We start from the raw sequence: 9,676 nt of genomic DNA, 5'->3' as shown, positions 1-9,676 counted from the left end.
TAGAGAAAAATGAGAGACAATATTCTAGAGTATTATAAAGCTAATAGAAAATAGATAAATACTGCAGTATTTTCCTAATATCACTTGACTGCTATAGTCTCTCACAATATTCTAGAGTATTATAAAGCTAATAGAAAATAGATAAATACTGCAGTATTTTCCTAATATCACTTGACTGCTATAGTCTCTCACATATTCCACTGAATGATCGTTTATGCCATTATCTTAAGCAAAATCTGTTGCTGATCAGCCATCTGGAAAGCAGCTCAAGAGCTCCCTGTGAAGTTAATTCTCTGTATCACCTTTGCCAGTTCTAGAATGATTCTTCTTAACATCATGTAATATTTTTTGAAGATGCACCCTACAGCAAAAGAACTATCAATTCTTATTAATTCAGCCATTATTTAGCAGATTAAGAAGCAATTAAAATTTAATAAGGAAGATAAAATTATCGAATAAAAATGAAAAATTATTATTTACTGTTTATAGAATTTTTGTTTGATGTGATAAGCTATGGAAAAGGTGAAAAAAGAAAAGAAAGTGAAGTATCTTCAAAGCAATACTGTTATTAAATGAAGAAATTATTCTTTAATTAAGTCTAATCATGAGCACAGTGTCTTCCCTGGATAAGGATTTTTTTTTTTTTTTTTAAGAGAAGTAAGCCTGTGTTTTCTTGTTTCTCAAATAAGAGTTGGCTGAGCTGGTTGCTTTTTTGGTAATTAATCAAAGAGACCAAATCCCGTATCCTCCTCCGACTCTTCCTTTGCTTCAACCTTGGCTGGGGCTGCAGCAGCAGCAGGAGCCGCAGTGGTGGCCGGCCACAGGGGCAGCAGCCACGGAGCAGATGGATCAGCCAAGAAGGCCTTGACCTTTTCAGCAAGTGGGAAGGTGTAATCAGTCTCCGCAGACAAAGCCAGAACTCGCTTGTACCCATTGATGATAGAATGGGTACTGACGCAACAGTTGGATAACCGATCTGAAGGCATACGCTGGCAACATTGCAGACACCCACCAGGAAGCGAGAATGCAGAGTGTCCTCTGTGATGTCAAGCACTTCCGGGCTGTAGATGCTGCCATTGTCAAACACCTGCTGGATGATCTGCCCAAAGGAGAAGGGGGAGATGTTCAGCATGTTCAGCAGTGTGGCTTCTCTGGCTCCCACTTTGTCTCCAGTCTTATCAGCGGTACATCACTCGGGTTTTCGATGGTGCCCTGGAGATTTTAGTGGTGATGCCTAAAGCCTGGAAGAAGGAGGTCTCTGGCCCCAGACCAGTGTTCTGGGCTGGCACCGTGACTTCACACGGGGCAATGGCACCAGCACGGGTAGCAGCTGGTACCTTATTGGCCAGCAGCATGGCCCTGATCTCAGTGAGGTCCTCCTTGGTGAACACAAAGCCCACGTTCCCCCGGATATGAGGCAGCAGTTTCTCCAGAGCTGGGTTGTTTCCAGATGTCCTCGGACGGCTTGTGCATCATGGTGTTCATGCCCATCAGCACCACAGCCTTCCCGCGGAGGGACATGCGGAGCTGCGGCATCTGCTTGGGCCCACATTGTCTGCTCCCACAGTGAAGCATTTTGGGTAATCATCCAGAAGTTGGATGATCTTAAAGAAGTAGTTGGATTTCCAGGTCGCCCTGTCAGGGATTGCCACGCAGGGCTTAGAGACGTCACTCCCACGGGGACGCCTGGCGAGAGCTGGATAAGGATTTTTAAATGACATATTTGTTTAAAGGTACAGAAGTTTTTCATATTTAAAACAGTCATATAATGTTTTTGCAAAGAGGATAAACAATTTTTATGGAAACATTTGCACAATATGAAATTAAAATGGCAGAACCAGCTTAACACCAAATAATGACAAACTTATCAAATTAAATTTGTTTTAGTCTCTTTTCTGAGCACCAGGATATTTTCCTGTACCATTATTTAATGAGGTACCAATTACAACTGTAAATTTTGTTTTAATTAAAAAACAATTAACTTATTTAAACATGATTACACTACAAAGTTATGTAGCATCATGATTTAAAGAACCAAAACTAAACATTCCAAGAAGACCTTATTCAATTAATTCTAGTCTGACCAAGAAGCAAAATTCTTCTTAATTTATATAATTCTTATATTGCATTAAATTTAAAATAATACATTTTCTAATTACCAATTTGTGTTTTGATGGGGTTAACAGCATTTTTGTTTTTTCTTTATCATAAAGTAGATAACAAGCACTATAAAAAGAAAGAAAATTATAATGTGATTGGAAGAGTTGCTTGAACAATGGAATAGATTAAGAAATAATCTGTAAGATATCAAATTTTAATCAGGTAAGGAATATAGCAATTATCCTAGCTAGTAGAATTATGCTAATTTGCATTGGGGTATTTTTGTATAATTAGATGCTGGGTAGTCATCATTCTTTATTTGAAGCTTTCTCTAGTGACCCTTACTAGAAGAGATAAACCATGTTGAAGGCTTTTTTAGACATCTATATTCTCCTGGAGTAAAATGTTTTGAAACCTCTCTACACAGTGGCCATATTGGGGGCCCATAATATCATTTTTTCTTAAAATATAAATTTATGTTAAAAAATATAAAAACAGAATTCTCCCACATTATGAGAAATTGACTTATATTTTCAATAAATAATTAAACTAAAAATTATGGGGAATGTTATGAAAATGTTTCAAGCTCAAAGGCAAAAATCTCTCAGCTTTTACAATTCTCAAATTCCAATTTAATTGTTTAATAGTGGCCACTAATCAAGAAGTAAACTAGCAAAATATAACCATAATATATATGGTATCTGTACACAATTATGCTCCTGTATTAAAAAAATTAAACAGACTGGTGGTAAAACTTACTGATTTCGATCTTTAAAAATATGCCACAAGATGACTAAATGATTTTCCATTATGTACTTCCCTGTTTCTGAATCCACTCCACAGGCTCTTTTACTATTATTGTTTTGCCAGTGCATTTTAGCTATTAAAATTCTAAACAGGACTTACATTTAAGTCTTTTATCCATTTTGAGTTTATTCTGGTATATGGTGTAAGTTGGAGGTCTAGTTTCATTTTTTTGCATGTACTTGTCCAGTTTTCCCAAACCATTTATTGCTCCAATGTATGCTCTTGCCTCCTTTATCAAATATTAATTGAGCATAATGGCTTGGGTCAATTTCTGGGTTCTCTGTTCTGTTCCATTGAACTATATGTCTGTTCTTATGCCAGTACCAGGCTGTTTTGAATACACTGCTTTGTAGTATAACTTGATATCTGGTATTATGATTCCTCCAACTCTGTTTTTCTTTCTCAAGATTGCTGCAGCTATTTGTGGTCTTTATTGGTTCCATATAAATTTTTGGAGTATTTGTTCTAGGTCTGTGAAATATGCCATTGGTATTTTAATAAGGATTGCACTGAATCTATAGATTGCTTTAGTTAGTATAGACATTTTAATGATGTTGATTCTACCAATCCATGAACATGGTATATTTTTCCATCTGTTTGTATCTTCCTCTATCTCTTTTTTTCAACATCCTCTAGTTTTCAGAGTACAGGTCTTTTACCTCCTTGATTAAGTTAATTCCTAAGTCTCTTAATTTTTTTTTTAAATATATTTTATTGATTTTTACAGGGAGGAAGGGAGAGGGATAGAGAGCTAGAAACGTCGATGAGAGAGAAACATCGACCAGCTGCCTCCTGCACACCCCCCACTGGGGATGTGCCCGCAACCAAGGTACATGCCCTTGACCAGACTCGAACCTGGGACCTTCCAGTCCGCAGGCCGACGCTCTATCCACTGAGCCAAACCGGTTTCGGCTCTTAATTTTTTTTGTTGCAATGGTAAGTGGGATTTTTTTTCCTTATTCAAATTTTGTCCTATAATGCCCTTTTTCTTTTCTTTTTTAATACATCTTTATTGTTCAGTTTATTACTGTTGTTCCTCTTTTTTCCCCCCCATAGCTCCCCTCCACCCGGTTCCCACCCCATGCCCTTACCCCCCACACACATTATCCTCATCCATAGGTGTAAGATTTTTGTCCAATCTCTTCCCACACCCTCCATACCTCCTCCCCTCCGAGAATTGTCAGTCCATTCCTTTTCTATGCCCCTGATTCTATTATATTCACCAGTTTATTCTGTTTATCAGATATTTTATTCACTTGATTTTAGATTCACTTGTTGATTGATATGTATTTGTTGTCACTTTGTTGTTCATAATTTTTATCTTTACCTTTTTCTTCTTCTTCCGCTTCTTAAAGAATACCCTTCAGCATTTCATATAATACTGGTTTGGTGGTGATGAACTCCTTTAGCTCTTTCTTGTTTGTGAAGCTCTTTATCTGACCTTCAATTCTAAATGATAGCTTTTCTGGGTAGAGTAATCTTGGTTGTAGGTTCCTGCTAATCATCACTTTGAATATTTCTTGCCATTCCCTTCTGACCTGCATAGTTTCTGTTGAGAAATCAGCTGACAGTTGTATGCATACTCCCTTGTAGGTAACTAACTGTTTTTTTCTTGCTACTTTTAAGATTCTCTCTTTGTCTTTTGCCCTTGGCATTTTAATTATGATGTGTCTTGGTGTGGTCCTTTTTGGATTCCTTTTGTTTGGGGTTCTCTGCACTTCCTGGACTTGTAAGTCTATTTCTTTCACCAGGTAGGGGAAGTTTTCTGTCATTATTTCTTCAAATAGGTTTTCAATATCTTGCTCTCTCTCTTCTTCTGGCACCCCCGTAATTTGGATGTTGGTATGCTTGAGGTTGTCCCAGAGGCTCCTTACACTATCTTCATATTTTTGGATTCTTTTTTTTTTTTTTTTTTGCTTTTCCAGTTGGGTGTTTTTTGCTTCTTTGTATTTCAAATCTTTGACTTGATTCTTGGGAATCTCTAGTCTGCTGTTGGATCTCTGTATATTATTCTTTATTTCAGTCAGTGTATGCTTAATTTCTGATTGGTCCTTTATCATATCCTTGAGGGTCTCACTAAATTTCTCAGAGGTTTCTAGAAGATTCTTGAGTAACCTTATAACTGTGGTTTTGAACTCTATATCCAGTCAATTGCTTTCCTCCATTTCTTTCATTTGTGACCTTTTTCTTTGTCTCTGCATTTTGGTTGCTTCCCTGTGTTGATAGAGTGGCTTTGTGTGCTAGGTGTCTACAGGGCCCAGTGGCTCAGCCTCCCCAATCACCTGAGGTGGACACTCTTGGTGCACCCCTTTGTTGGCTGTGTGCACAGTCTTGTTGTTGTTAAGCCTTGATTGTTGTTGGTATCACTGGGAGGAATTGACCTCCAGGTCAATTGGCTGTGAGGACCAGCTGTGTCTATGATGGGAGTACTTCTGTGCTGGAGACACCCTTATGGGGCAGGACTTGCTTCAGTGGAGCTTTGGTGCTTACTGAGTCTGCCCCTTGAGTGTGTCACTTATGGATGTGAAGAGTTGTAATCTGGTATGGTCTCACATTGACCACTGGGTACACTGGCTTGTGGATCTCCAAGGAGGTGCAATGTCAGCCACTGCCTGAGGCCACCCAGCAGGAGCTACAGAGAGATCTGCAGATTCCTCCTTTTGTTTGGGGTTTGGAAGTGCCCAGATGAGGCCCAGCTGTGAAGCAATGCAGGCTGCTGCTGCAGGGCCTTAGGCGTTCTTTTGGACGCTTTGGAGCTCTCTGACCCAGCTGCAGTTTGTTAGGTTTTAGGTTCCAAGAGGGACAGGCCATTCATATGCAAAAGCCGCTGCACACGGCTTGGGTGGGTTGCAAATTGAGTGGGCCGGGGTCTCAGGGAATCACCAGGGCAGAGCAAATAGCAATGGCTGCCGGTCTGCCCTGCCTCGGAGAGGTCCCAGGGTCTCTGTGTCCTGCAGCCCTGTGCAGTAACTATGATCACTGCCAGCACCTATGAGAGAAAGCCACCCTCGCATTCCTGCCCAATGCCTAACAGTCCAGTTTCTCCCCATATGAGTCTGGGTCCCCAGAATCTCTCCCGGAACTGGAGTTCAGAGCAATCGGGAGCTTGTATCTCCCTCCCAATTGAAAAAAACAACAGCACACCCAGTTGCCAGCCCATTTTGCACGCCTCCGTACCTCCGCACTTCCGCACTTCCGCACCTCCTACCTGTCTCAATGCGCTTTTTTCTTTCTTTCTAGTTGTAGAACTTCCACTCAACCAGGTTTCCCATGGTTCTGGATGATATCCGTTTTGTCTTTTAGTTGGAGTTTTGATGTGGTTGTGAGAGGCAGCAAGTACAGGTGTTTACCTATGCCACATCTTGGTTGTTCTCCTGGGATTGTATTTTTAGTTTTTCTTTCTGATAGTTCACTATTGGTGTATAAAATGCTATGGATCTTGGGTATTAATTTTGTAACCTGCTATATTTCCAAATTCATTTATTAAATCTAGTCATTTTTTAATGGAGACTTTAGGGTTTTCTACATACAGTATCATGTCATCTGCAAATAATGAGAGTTTTACTTCCTCTTTTCCAATTTGGATGCCTTTTATTTCTTCTTCATGTCTAATCACTATGGCCAGGACTTCCAGACAGGCATCCCTGTCTTGTTCCTATTCTTAGGGGAAATGGTTTTAGTTTTTGCCCATAGAGTATGATGTTGGCTCTGGGTTTGTCATATATGGCCTTTATTATGTTGAGTTATGTTTCCTTTATTCCCACTTTGCTGAGAGTTTTTATGAGGAAAAAAAAGGTGTGGATTTTGTCAAATGTTTTTTCTGCATTGATTGATATGATCATGTGATTTTTCTCTTGCAGTCTGTTTATGTGCTGTATCACATTTGTTGATTTGAAAATATTGTACCAGCCTTGCACCCGGAGAATAAATCCCAGTTGGTCATGATGTATAATCTTTTTAATGTATTACTGGATATGGTTTGCTAAAATTTTGTTGAGGATTTTAGAGTCTGTGTTCATTGTAACCATAAAAGTACTAGAAGAAACAATAGGCACCAAAATTTCAGACATCTCTTGAAGCAATACATTTACCAATACATCTCCTAGGACAATGGAAATTTTAAAAAAATAATAAACAAATGGGACTACATGAAAATAAGAAGCTTCTGCACAGCAAAAGAAATAATAAGAGACCCCACTACATGGGAGAACAATACCTCTGATAAGGGGTTAATCTCCAAAATATATAGGGAACTCATACAGCTTAACAAAAGGAAGACAAACAATGCAATTAAAAAATGGGCATAGGACCTAAATAGACACTTCTCCAAAGCAGAAATACAAAAAGCCAAGAAACATATGAAAAAATGATCAAAGTCACTAATCATCTGAGAGATATAAATCAAAATGACAGTGACATATCACCTCACACCTGTTCAGAATGGCTATCATCAACAAATCAGCCAATGACAAGTGTTGGTGAGGTTGTGGAGAAAAGGGAACCCTAGTGCACTGCTAATGGAAATATAGACTGGTAGAGCAACTATGGAAAACAGTATGGAGTTTCCTCAAAAAATTAAAAATGGAATTCCCATTTGACCCAGTCATCCCACTTCTAGGAATATATCCCAAGAAACCTGAAACATTCATCATAAATAATATATGCACCCCTATGTTCATTGCAGCACATTTTACAATAGCTAAGACTTGGAAACAACCTAAGTGTCCATCAGCAAATGAGTGGATAAAAATACAGTGGTACATCTACACAATGGAATACTATTCTACTGTAAAAAATAAAGAACTCTTACCATTTTCAACAACATGGCTGGACCTGGAGAATATGATGCTGAGTGAAATAAGCCAGTCAGAGAAAGATAAGTATCACATGATCTGACTCATATGTAGAATCTAATAAACCAAATAAACTGATGATCAAAAATAGACTCAAAGTCACAGAAACATAAACAGACTGTTGAACCTAAGGCAGAGGAGGATAGATGGAAAGAAATCAACCAATGAACTTATATGCATATGTGCATAACCCATGGACACAGACAATTGGGTGGTGAGGGCCTGTGTCGGGGGAGGATGGGAGTGGGCTGGAAGAAGTTAATGGGGGGAAAATGAGGACCTATGTAATATTTCAACAATAAAGGTTTTTTAAAAATCAGACATATCATTAAGATCTTTTTAAGAATATGTATTGCATATGTAAATTACAAACCGACTTGTGTAAAAGAAAAAAATTGTAAACAGGAAATATTTTACCACACATTATAATATCTGTTCATTTCCATTCTTAGCAACTTTAATAGATCAGATATCATAGCTAAGGAGATATGGTTTGGATAGTGGCCAATGACATAAACATTAGTAAATAAAGTTGAAATAAAATAACCAAGGAATACAGGTTGATAAGTGAAGAGCTATAGTTATTTGTAATTTAGTAGCTAAGATACAGAATTTTAAAGACCTGGGAAAAAAAAGTACCAGTTCAGAATATGACCAGTAATGAAATATTCCTTCTTTAACTGATAAGATTTAAAAACAAAAATATATTTTATGCATAACTTTAATTAATAAATTAATATTTATTAATGTTTATTTAATTAATAAATAAGTATTTATTAATATCTATTTAATTAATAAATATTAAATAAAATATTTATGTTATTAATTCAAATACTGTATTATTATTATTGATGATTTCATCTTCCTTGTCAGCTGCCACCATTTACTTGTTTTCAGTTAATCCAAGATAAAGACAAAATTGTGAATTGGAGCACAGGAAAATTCTGTCAGGTACTTAAATGCCCATCAGATTATCATTTAACTATTTTAGGTTATTTTGTTTTGATTTTGAAGTTGTTAATTCACGGAGCTCTTCATTCAATTATATTGTCAAATAAAAAGGCAATGAGTTGACTATAATGAAAAGTAATTCAAAATCTGTCTTTTTTCTTGCTTTAATAAAAAGCAATAGCAATTATGTAATCATCCTCTATGAGGAATTGGTCTATTTAAACCAAGTATTAACTATGTGCGCACGCGCGCGCACACACACACACACACACACACACACACACACAGTCTATTTTTACAATGATTCAAAGCTAGTAAGATAAAATGTCAAAATTGAAAAATTATGTTATTTTATCAAGGAAAAAGTTGTTTTTCCCCAGAAAAAAAATAACACAAAAGAATTGATGAAATCACTTACATGTTTTAATATACCTTGGGAATATTCTAGGTTTAGTAGAGGCCCAGTGCACGAATTTTGTCCCTCAGCCCAGCCTGTGCCCTCTCATAGTCCCGGAGCCCTCAGAGGATGTGCAACTGCTGTGGAGGCAGGAGAGGCTCCCACCACCGCTGCTGCACTCACCAGCTGTGAGCCCGGCTTCTGGCTGAGCGGCACTCCACCAGGGGTCAGTTCCTGTGTTGAGTGTCTGCCCCCGGGTGGTCAGTGCACGTCATAGTGACCAGTCATTCTGCCATTTAGTCAATTTGTATATTAGCTTTTTATTATATAGGATTATCATCACCCAAGCATTTTTATTTTTGTTAAATACTATTTCTTATAAGGACTACCACTTCAAATGTTTTCTTAACTTGATTTGTTCTTTATAATTTAGGATCTTTCAAGTAATACTTGTATTTAAATTTAAACAAATCCTCAAGTATAAATGCTAAATGCATTTATTATGGTACAACTCAAATGTTCAGGACCTAAGATTGATACAATCTTTAGTATATGGTTGCATTAGTAG

General features: G+C 37.6%; 1 pseudogene; it reads right to left on the bottom strand.

The window, feature by feature from the left end:
* Positions 1-628: 628 nt before the first annotated feature.
* On the bottom strand, positions 629-1,799 carry LOC129148720 (60S acidic ribosomal protein P0-like; annotated as a pseudogene).
* Positions 1,800-9,676: the final 7,877 nt, after the last annotated feature.

Source organism: Eptesicus fuscus, chromosome 4, assembly GCF_027574615.1.
Source record: "Eptesicus fuscus isolate TK198812 chromosome 4, DD_ASM_mEF_20220401, whole genome shotgun sequence".
Lineage (NCBI taxonomy): Eukaryota > Metazoa > Chordata > Mammalia > Chiroptera > Vespertilionidae > Eptesicus > Eptesicus fuscus.
Note: the sequence above shows the minus strand (reverse complement) of the source record. Positions and strands in the feature narration are given on the sequence as shown.